This window comes from Rhinopithecus bieti, unplaced genomic scaffold (assembly GCF_001698545.2).
Source record: "Rhinopithecus bieti isolate Rb0 unplaced genomic scaffold, ASM169854v2 scaffold_74680, whole genome shotgun sequence".
NCBI lineage: Eukaryota > Metazoa > Chordata > Mammalia > Primates > Cercopithecidae > Rhinopithecus > Rhinopithecus bieti.
In genome coordinates, this window is record NW_016828033.1 from 715,863 (window position 1) to 726,990 (window position 11,128).

Genomic DNA, 11,128 nt, shown 5'->3' on the forward strand with positions numbered 1-11,128 from the left:
TATATATATATATATATATATATATGTATATTTATTTATTTATTTATTTTGATACAGAGTCCCGGTCTGTCACCCAGACTGGAGTGCAGTGGCATGATTTTGGCTCACTACAACTTCCGCCTCCCAGGTTCAAGCAATTCTTCTGCCTCAGCCTCCCGAATAGCTGGGATTACAGACGTGCGCCACCACAACTGACTAATGAATCCTGACCTCAAGTGATCTGCCCGCCTTGGCCTCCCAAAGTGCTGGGATTACAGGTGTGAGCCACTGTGCCCAGGCTCAAGGGTTTTTATATGTAAGCCCATGTTAAAGGATGATTCACCAAAATGGATTGCACCTACTAAGTACTCAAATGAAAGGAAGACAAAGTCTCTACCTACAAGGCACTTAAAGTGTATTTTAGATGGGAATGTCTTAAGAACATGGGATGTTCTAAACATGGACTATCTAAAAAACAAAGTGAGGCTGGGCGCAGTGGCTCATGCCTGTAATCTCAGCACTTTGGGAGGCCGAGGCAGGCAGATCACCTGAGGTCGGGAGTTCGAGACCAGCCTGACCAACATGGAGAAACTCTGTCTCTACTAAAAATACAAAATTAGCCAGGTGTGGTGGCACATGCCTGTAATCCCAGCTACTCGGGAGGCTGAGGAAGGAGAATCACTTGAACCCAGGAGGTGGAGGTTGCAATGAGCCGAGATTGCACCATTGCACTCCAGTCTGGGCAACAAGAATGAAACTCTGTCTCAAAAATAAATAAATAAACAAATAAATAACAAAGTGAAATACACGCAAGTCCTAATAATATGGTATAGATTGAAAAATTTCTGAGTAGTTCAAAATAACGGAAAGATTAACAAAATGAAATCATACTGAGAAAGAGTTCTTACAGAATAAAAGCTTCCAGTTGAGCCTTGAGCAATGTATCAGATGAACTGATAGGGTAGTAAGACATTCTAGGGAAAAAAAAAATTACAGGACTTAACAGGGTACATGTCAGAGGTCAGAGCAAAGGGGCTTATATAGTAAGGTAAGGAGAATTGACAGAGGTATAGAGATGGGGTATAGAGATAACTGGTTAAAGACAACTGCAAGATTATAAGCCTAAGAGTAACAGGATGGTACCACCACCACCACCAGAATGACAGAAATGAGGCAGTTGACAGGAAATACCATGGCTGGGCATGGTGGGTCATGCCTATAATCCCAGCACTTTAGGAGGAGAGGAGGATCACTTGAGCCCAGGAGTTTGAAACCAACCTGGGCAGCATAGCGAGACCCAGTCTTTAAAAAATAAAGAGGAGGCCGGGCGCGGTGGCTCAAGCCTGTAATCCCAGCACTTTGGGAGGCCGAGATAGGCGGATCACGAGGTCAGGAGATCGAGACCATCCTGGCTAACACGGTGAAACACCGTCTCTACTAAAAAAAATACAAAAAACTAGCCCGGCGAGGTGGCGGGCGCCTGTAGTCCCAGCTACTCGGGAGGCTGAGGCAGGAGAATGGCGTAAACCCGGGAGGCGGAGCTTGCAGTGAGCTGAGATCTGGCCACTGCACTCCAGCCGGGGCGACAGAGCGAGACTCCGTCTCAAAAAAAATAAATAAATAAAAAAATAAAGAGGAGACACCAGTATATTAGTGATGTGTATTTATTTAACATTTTAAATTTCAACTGATGGCAACATGTTATGTAGACAGTCCTGAAAACAACTGACTAGTTCTAAAAAACAGAAAAAGATCTTCAATCTTGGGATGAGTTGCCAACACAGCAATGACAGTAGATGTCACACTTAGGTTTGCAAAAAATATATGCATTTGGGGTTCATTTCAGTATTGGTCTAATTTAAATACATGTGAAATGAGCCTTAAAAATGTACTTTCCAGTACTTTTGGTATTTTTCATAAATATTCAGATAAAAAAGAAAGAAAATTCATCTCCTTTAGACAGACAGTTGAGGGTAAGACTGTCCATAATTTTAACTATCCCTTTCCTCCCAAGTCACATTTTTGTTAGGACTAAATATATCATACTCTTGGCAGTTCCCTTGCTTGCTTTCTCCCCATTATGAGTTTGAATTTTCTGCATGACTGAGTTCACCTCCAAACTATGAAAAATAAAAGTTTTCTCACTATTCAATAGATGTGTACGATATGGTATCATTCAGATGATATATGTTTTTACAATGGGCGCTTGACTCATTCAGGGTCATGCTAGCAATAGACTTCCTTAAATGTGATTACTGAAAGCATGGCAATTCATATCATAATCTTCATTTTAAGAAATAAATAAGGTAAATGGCCACTTAAAACTCCTGCTGTGTTGGTCAGTCCTACTCCTCCACTTCAAGGTGCAAAATGGCTCACCTGTCAAAAGGTTCTCTCAAAACCTATTTTTATCAGAAATGAGCTCCTTATCACACAAGAGCAGCTAAGTAAATATCACAAAATATTATTTTCCCACATTTTAAAAGAGTGACTCGTCTAATGATCTGCAAAAAATCCAATACTTTATTTTTAGGGGTAAAAAACAGAACTGTAGACCCAGAAGGCCGAATGCGGTCTTAAAAGGATTCCATGTAATCTGAAAATTCCACGTATATTTCTATAACAGGATGAGAATTTTTAACCCAGCATAGCACAGTCCTTTTTATTTACATTTGCTAAGATTACATTGGTAAGATTAATATTTCCGATTTCAGGTTTGCCTAATGTAAGGGACTCACTACATTTATGGAGAAACTGAAAAATTAAAAAGTAGCTCCTAGAACTCTCTCTTGTGCCAGCAAGAACTTGGTAAATGTTAGTTGATTAAATATTAGTCAAGGATGACAAGGTGGACCCCAGGGACCGCAGAACCATTTCCGATGGGTAAGTGTGATTCAGCTACGGGCAGGGCGATCGCAGCGACGCGGGCGGCAAAGATCGGCGACTGCTCAAGAGGCCGCAGGCGGCAGGGTGACTCGCCACTGTGCCCAACCATACAGTGCGCTCTGGGAGTCCCGGGTAAAGGGGGTCATTCCCGGGAGGGCTGCGGAGAGCAGGGCGGCCGGAGGAGCGGCTGGGGATCTCGCCGGGTCACCGGGGAGGGTAGACTACGTAGCCCCGAGAGCTTTGACAACCTGGGCTAAAGGCGGCGCTCGCCGTGAGAACTGACGCGGAGGTGCAGCTTAGCAGCCCTGCGGTTGTTCTACCGCGTGTGCCCGGCGCTACCGCACAGGCTGACTCAGCTAGCCTGGGGATGAAGCGGAAGCGCCGCAGAGGAATCCGCGGCGCCTCCCCGTGTACCCGGCTAGCTCGCGCACGCGGGGAGACACCGCCCCGCTTGCCTTCTAGCTCCCGGTGATTGGCGGTTATACGACGGTTGGGGAGCAGGGTCACGGACACTATTGGCTGCAAACAACAGTCACTCAAAAAGTCAGGTAGGGGAGGGGCCTCCTCAGGGAGGGACAAGACTGGGAGGCTATTTCAAGGCCGTCAGACGCCATCTTTAGCTTGTTTTTGTTTACTTGCTTTTGTTCCCTGCTGCTCAGAAACCTGTGTGTACACGATTATAAGCACAGTGGCCACAAATCGGCGTCACACGTTGGGTGGTGGCCGACTTTTAGTTACTGCTGGCCTCGGTTACATTTCTTTCACATGTCACCTGCAAATTAGTAGCTCATAGTTTTTAAGTTTCCGATACTAGGGGCCCCGAGGATTCCCAGGCAAAATCAACAGAGTTTAGTTTTGCTTTGCTTTGGAAGGCCAAGCCAACGATATATATGTGCGAGGAATTATCTCCTTTCTTACAAAAGAAAGAAAAAGCAGTAACTGGATATGACCCTACGTTCCTGGATGTAGAAATCAAATGGCCTAGGAAATCAGGGACACGGGCTCGGCACTGTTCTGGGGAGAGCTTCCTTATTTTTTGAGAAGCTAAAAGTAAAGTAAAAGTATATGTGATGACCTGTATTGATGTGGAAAAGAGCTAAAAAGGGTAAAACTCCATTAAAAATTGCCGTCACTGGCCGGGCGCGGTGGCTCACCCCTGTAATCCCAGCACTTTGAGAGGCAGAGGTGGGCGGATCACCTAAGGTCAGGAGTTGGAGACCAGCCTGACCAACATGGTGAAACCCCGTCTCTACTAAAAATACAAAAATCAGCTGGGCATGGTGGCACATGCCTGTAATCCCAGCTACTCGGGAGGCCGAGGCAGGAGAATTCCTTGAACCCAGGAGGCGAAGGTTGCAGTGAGCCAAGATGGCGCCATTGCACTCCAGCCTGGGCAACAAGAGCGAAACTCCGTTTAAAAAAAAACAAAGACAAAAAACTACTGCCGTGATCACAAAGGTCACTAGAATCTGACTAGATTTCAAAGAAATGCAGGCCTTAACTTGTGGAATAATCCACAGTCGAGCCAGTATTTATTAAGCACTGGTCTGACTTGAATTGTTAGAGAATAAAAATACACTCAGCACAAGTAAGAAACCCAGAAAGCCCAAACAGGGCCACTTTTGTTACAAATTTGTACAAGTACTTTTATTGCAGTCGGTATTTAGGAGTCAAATACTGCTTGAAATAGAATAGGATGCTAGCTGTGTAATAGAAATGCATTATTATACAGAGGTTTTGTTGTAATGAAATTTAAATTCTACAGTAGATCCTTTCTTTTTAATCTCCTGGTTGTCACTGCATCTGTGACATTCCAGTTTCTCCCTCAGCACCCCATATACCTCCTATGCTTTCACTCCAATCTGCGAATACAAATTTGGATACAGATATTTTCCATACGACTTCTAACGAGGAGACAGTGATTCTGTAACAGAATGAAGTGAAAATAGGGCTCCTGTAACAGGAGGTTCTGCTCTGCAAGCCCGTTTTTCTCTAATTCACATACTTTTTTTTCTGTGACTCTTAGAAATGAGAAGGTTTTCCATTCTAAAAATGCAACATGATAACCAAAAGGCATTTCTTATCCCTTCTATTATTTGCCTTTGCATCCTCTTGGCTCCCTATCACCATCACCATGAACAGTTTTTGAGAATCAGACTTGACTGGATTTTTTTTTCCTGATACTTTGCCAGCTGTGGAGCTTTTCGAATAGATTCCAACCAATAAACGACCATTTTGTCAAAAAGCCAAGAAAGAACTTCCTTTCTGAACACACCAACCAAACCACACATAAGGCCAAAATATACACAGCTGTACATTTAAGAACGTGAGACAATAAAAAGCAAAACCACTTAGGCAAAACAGTCACTGAAGGCTTTGAACCACAGATTCAATAAATTGCCTACTCTCATTTGCCACATGGACTATATACTCCTTGGCAATTATTTAATTATTCATTATTCTGATCCTTTAGGAGCAGAAAAATATAGTAAATGCACATAGAAAGTGCCTAAGTATGCTGAGCATAGGATTTCTTCTAAGCTCTGCTTTGCACACAAAATGTTTTGATCACATTTGGGAAGACAACAGAAAAAAAATTCACATCCTAGGGGATACTTTGCACATATAAAACCAGATATATCACTTTTGAAAATAAAATCTGATATGGCACATATACACACACATTGTACATATACACAAATAACCCCAAATTATAACTTTACAAATTTGTTTCAAGAAACACACACACATACACACACACAAATGTTCTAATGAAAATGTGTGTGAAAGACACACTGTAAGGGCTGTCCCCCTTCCCTAGGGAAATGAATGTCTCCATTATTATATCCCAATATTAACCTATTGGCCTTGGACAAGTGCCACATCCCAGCCACTTGGTTTTGGTTCTGAGGAGTGGGTGTGTAAAAAGCACGCACACGGCTTTCTGTGGGAGCCTCAAATCTCTGCTTCCTTCGATGTTGCCTGTGGCAGAAATTTACATTATCCCTTCAGCCCGCTTAAAAAAATCTGTACTTCCCAAGCGGCTAAATTTTTAAAGTCCCTCAACCACAAAACTCTACCAGTTCTTAAAATGTGATTTGAAAAAAAAAAACTATAAATTTGGCTGGAAACGGTTGTACACGGCCATCCTGCTTCTCAACTTCTTGGTATATTTAAAACCTTGACCAGGAAAAGAAAGAGGAAGAGAGACAGAAAAGAAATGGGGAAAGAGCAAATTCCCCTTAGCAACAGTTTCCTCACCCCAGCACTGCTACAGATCGCTATTTTAAAATTTGAAAACACACACAAGATTAAGGAGGGAAAAAAATGGAAAAGGATCCCCGAAGGTCGTATGGCTCTTTGTATTCGTGTGTGTGCAAAAAGGAGGACTCGCGGAGCGCCGAGCCGGCAAGCCCGCCCGCTCCCCGGACGCCTCCCGGATTTGGGCCGCCCGCGGCCCGCGGGGCGGCCCCGCCCGCAAGCACACGGCGGCCGCGCCCGAGGCGCCACCCCAGGGCCGGGGGGCCCTGAGGGCCACCGGGACCGGCGACGCCCCACCCGCCTGGACCTTGGCAAAGCACCTTCCCCCACCTCCTCCTTTCACTTTCTCACCGTCTTTCACTCTCCCATCTTTTTTCTCGGTTGAAAACGGCCCAGTCCACTACATAAGCATCCAGTGAAACGAATCGGACACTTGTTTTTATTGCGGCGAACCTAGTCAGTAAGCGATTCTAGACTGCGATTTAAACATCAGGGATCTGGTTTTTGCAATGGGGGCCCTACTCCGGGGTTTTCCGGTGGGGAGTCTCTTGGGTTCAGGTGTGTTAATTAACACCCCGCACGTTTAATTGAACGTTTCAAAGTATGGAACATTTTTCCTGAAGAAAGGGAAAGTAAGTCTTACACTTCGCCAGAGCTCCCAGTTTTTCTCTAACTGCTTTTCAGACCACATCCTCAACTAAATGGTTTCCCTCTTTATTTCTGGAAGAACGCTGGTATCCTTTGGATTTTAAGCCAGCATATCTGGTCCACTCAACCTATCTGTTTATTTTTTTTTTATTTATTTAGAAGAGTCTTTGCTCTGTCCCCCAGGCTGGAGTGCAGTGTATATCTATTGCTCACATAAACTCCCCCTCCGCCCCCAACCCCCGCCCAGCATTTCTCCTGCCTCAAGCCTCGCCAAGAAAAGCTTCGCCCGCCAACGAAGCTGGGAATAAGGCAGCGCGCGCCCGCACCCAGCTAATTTTTTTGTTACTTTTTTAGTAGAGACAGGGTTTTTCACCATGTTGGCCAGGCTTGGTCTCCAACTCCAACTCAGGTGATGCACCACCCTGCCTATTTTCTCTTTTTTTTTTTTTTTTTTTTCAGCGATGCGATCTCCGGCTCACTGCAACCTCCCACCTCCCAGGCTCAAGCGATTTTCTCCTGCTCAGCCTCCCGAGTAGCTGGGATTACAGACACGTGCACCACGCCTGGCTATTTTTTTTTTTTAAAGTAGTGACGGGGTTTTTCACCATGTTTGGCCAGGCTTTGGTCCTTTGAACTCTTGACTCAGTTTATTCCCGCCTCGGCCTCCCAAGTGGCTGGGAATGTGGCCGGGCAGCATATTTTTTGTTTGCTAGTTTCCCCCTGCGCTCTTCTTATCATCTTGTATTTATCTTTTACTCAAGTGCCTTTTTTTTTTTTTAGCCTGAAAATGAATGGCGTGCTCCCCTTTCCCTGAACTGGTCCATTTTTATCCATTCCTTTCGCAGGAGACCGCTTTACTTTCCTTTCTGTCTGCTCGCATCAGCTGAACTTCAATGCATACTCCAATTACAAGGCAACGTAAATCCTAACTTGTTCACATATTTTTTTTTAGTAATTCCTCCAGTAAACTGTTTTTGAAAGGTAACGTATATCTAAAATTGTTTTTCCATCCCAGGAAGCTGTTTGATTCTACTACAATAGCTGCTATTGGGCGATATTTGTAACACTGACCCAAAAAAATTTTATTTTTATTATTTTTTATTATTTTATTATTTTGGTCGGAGTTCTGCACCTGTCGCTCAGGGCTGGGTGCAGTGGGGTGACTCAGCTCACTGCAAAGCTCCCCCGGGTTTCACGCCATTTTCCTGCCCGCCTCCGAGTAGCTGGGCTACAGGCGCCAGCCACCACGCCCCCGCTAAAAATTGTTTGTATTTTTAGTAGAGAACGGGGTTTTTTCACGTGTTAGCCAGGATGGTCTCATCCCTGACCTCCGTGACTCACCCGCCGCCTTCGGCCTCCAAAGGTGGCGCTGGGTTACAGGCGTGAACCACCGCCCGCCAAAATCATTTATGATTATAGTTGAATTTTGTTTTCAGCGCAGATTTTTGAAATCACAATCGCCCAAAAATTTTGGCCCTCTATAGTAAAGTAGTAATTGTGAGGCACTAATTGTGCATGACTGTCTGACAGCTTTTTTATGTGGTTAATTTGGTATGTTATATTACTATTATTATTATTTTTTTTTTTTTTTTTTTTTTTTTTTTTTTTTTTTTTGAGCGAAAGTCTCACTCTGTCCTCCGCAGGCGCTGGGTGGCGTGGCCATCTCGGCTCCTGCAAGCCCGCCTCCGGGTCAGCACCATTCCTTCGCCTGCCAGCCCCGAGTGGGCTTTGAACTACAGGCGCCGCTGCCAACGCCCGGCTTATTTTTTTGTATTTTTTTTAGTAGAGACGGGTTTTCACCATGTTAGCCAGATGGTCTTGAACTCGCTACCCCGTTTCCGCCCGCCTCGGCCTCCCAAAGTGCTGGGATTACAGATGTGAGCCACCGCGACCGGCCGGTATTATTATTATTTATTTATTTATTTATTTATTTATTTATTTATTTATTTTCGAGACGGAGTCTTTCTCCGGATCTCGGCTCACTGCAACGTCCGCCTTCCAGGTTCAAGCGATTCTCCTGCCTCAGCCACCCCAGTAGCTGGGATTACAGGCAGGCGCCACCACCCCTGCTAATTTTTGTATTCTTAGTAGAGATGGGGTTTCACCATGTTGGCCACGCTGGTCTCAAACTCATGACCTCATGATCTGCCCGCCTCAGCCTCCCAAAGTGCTGGGATTACAGGCGTGAGCCACTGCACCAGTTGAGGTACTATCATTATGCCCATTTTAGAGATGGGATCAAGGCACAGAGTGGTATAACAATTTGACTAGGGTTGTATAGTTAGTAGAGGCGGACCTGGGATTTGGACCCACAAAATCAAGCTCCCTAACCCAAGTTCATAACTATTATACTATGCCTCGCTGGCTTTAAAAAATAGTTTAAGGCAGGGCAACATGGCTCATGGCTGTAATCCCAGCATTTGGATCATGAGGTCAGGAGTTTGAGACCAGCCTGACCAATATGGTGAAACCCCATCTTTACTAAAAATACAAAAAGTTAGCCAGGCGTCCGTCGTGGTGCGCACTTGTAGTTCCAGCTACTCGGGAGGCTGAAGTAGGAGAACTGCTTGAACCCAGGAGGCAGGGGTTGCAGTGAGCTGAGATCACACCACTGCACTCCAGGCTGGGGGACAGAGCAAGACTCCATCTCAAAAAATAATAATAATAAAATAAAAAGGCCGGGCATGGTGGCTCACACCTGTAATCCCAGCACTTTGGGAGGCCGAGGTGGGTGGATCACCTGAGGTAAGGAGTTCGAGATCAGCCTGGTCAACATGGTGAAACCCCATCTCTACTAAAAATACAAAAATTGGCTGGGCTTGGTGGCACACACCTGTAATTCCAGCTACTCCAGGTTAAGGCAGGATAATCCCTTTAATCTGGGAGGCAGAATTTGCAGTGAGCCAAGATCACGCCACTTAAAAATAATTTTTTTTTGGCCGGTGCAGTGGCTCACGTCTGTAATCCCAGTGCTTTGGGAGCCCGAAGTGGTGCGGCTGATCCCTTGAGCTCAGGAGTTGGAAACCAGCCTGGGCAACATAGCGAAACCCCTGTCTCTCCTAAAAATCCAAAAAGTAGCTGAGTGTAGTGTCGCATGCCTATAGTCCCAGCTACTCGGGAGGCTGAGGCATGTTAATTGCTTGAACCTGGAAGGCGGAGATTGCAGTGAGCCGAGATGGTGCCACTGCACTCCAGCCTAGGTAACAGAGCGAGACTTAGTCTCAAATAACAATATAGGGACATGACAACTACATGCAAAGTATGATCTGGGTCAGAAGAAAAAATGCTATCCTGGATGCTACCAGGATACTTGGGAAAAATTAAATATGGCCTGGATATTAGATAATTTGATTGCAGCAAAGTTAGACAGATTAGTGGCATCACCATTTTACAAGAAACTGAGGTTCAGAGAGTACTTACTACAAATTTACACAGCTAATACGGACAGACCTGAACCCCCAAGCCAGCTGTCTTATCAAGCTATTCAACATACACACACTCACACACACATTTTGACACTGGCCATCAGTCAGGCCTCGTCCATAAAACTGTTGGTTCTCAATGTACAGGGCATTGTTGGTAGGATCTAGTTCTCAGCAGAAAGGCTCAGTGCCTTCAATGTTGTTTTCACCCTAGAAGCACCCTAGCTTAGGCAATAGCTTTGCCTTTTACCTGAAAATGAGGTGCTATTGTTTACTTTCTGAAGGGTTATAGACTTTCTGTGTTTTTGTCTCTTTTTAGAGAAAGGATCTCACTATGTTGCCTAGGCTGGTCTCAAACTCTTGGACTCAAGGGATCCTCTTGCCTCAGCCTCCCCAATAGCTGGTGCATGCTACTGTGCCCGACATGTGTTTCTTTTTAGATGTTTTTCATTTAAACTTTAAAAAAATAACACAAGCCTGGTTGGGCACGGTGGCTCATGCCTGTAATCCGAGCACTTTGGAAGGCCGAGGCAGGTGGATCAGTTGAAGTCAGGAGTTCGAGACCAGCTTGATCAACATAGTGAAACCTGTCTCTACTAAAATACAAAATTTAGCCGGGTGTGGTGGTGTGCACCTGTAATCCCAGCTACTCAGGAGGCTGAGGCAGGAGAATCACTTGAACCTGGGAGGCAGAGGTTGCAGTGAGCCGAGATCACACCATTGCCCTCCACCCAGGCGGGTGACAAAGTGAGATTCTATCTAAATAAATAAATAAATAAATAAAGCCATGAGATCACTAGGAAAATATTAAATATTAACTCTTGATGAGAATGTACTAGGACATCTCATATTCTCAAATGTACAGGTGATTATATATATATGTGTGTGTGTGTGTGTGTATATATATATATATTTTTTTTTTTTTTTTTTTT